Source organism: Solanum tuberosum, unplaced genomic scaffold (assembly GCF_000226075.1).
Source record: "Solanum tuberosum cultivar DM 1-3 516 R44 unplaced genomic scaffold, SolTub_3.0 scf00181, whole genome shotgun sequence".
NCBI lineage: Eukaryota > Viridiplantae > Streptophyta > Magnoliopsida > Solanales > Solanaceae > Solanum > Solanum tuberosum.
Window position 1 is genome coordinate 673,985 of NW_006239106.1, and position 573 is coordinate 674,557.

Genomic DNA, 573 nt, shown 5'->3' on the forward strand with positions numbered 1-573 from the left:
AATTATCGTATCTCATTGGTTTAAACTAGCTTTAAGTTAAAAGAGATTTTGAATTCAATACTATTTAATCACAATTTTAAACATGAGTATGTCATATTTTGCAAAAACATGCTTCAATTGAGATTTTGAGATTTGTACTCCAATAGTAAAGTCAATTGATAGGTAACTTTTGTTAAGTAGCGTCATTTTGTTAAATGTATATCTTTATGCATATAGTATTAGTATATATGAGTAAAAAGAATTGAGAAAGGGGTGTGTTGACACCCTTTTGCTCAATATGGGCCCGTTCATGCCTCCGGTTAGGGGTGTACAAAATCGAACCGCAAATCGAGTCAACCTGGAAAAAAAAACTCGACTAGTGGTTTGGTTTGACTTGGTTTGGTTTGGAAAAAAAAACCCGACTATAATTGGGTTGGTTTGGTTTTAACTAAAAAAAAACCAACCCGAGACCAAACCAACCCGACATTATATATATAATTTTAAAATTTTATTTTATACATAAAATATTTACTTTGATATAATTTTTAAATATTTCTTATACTTTTTCATAGTTTTTATCTTTTAATATATTAT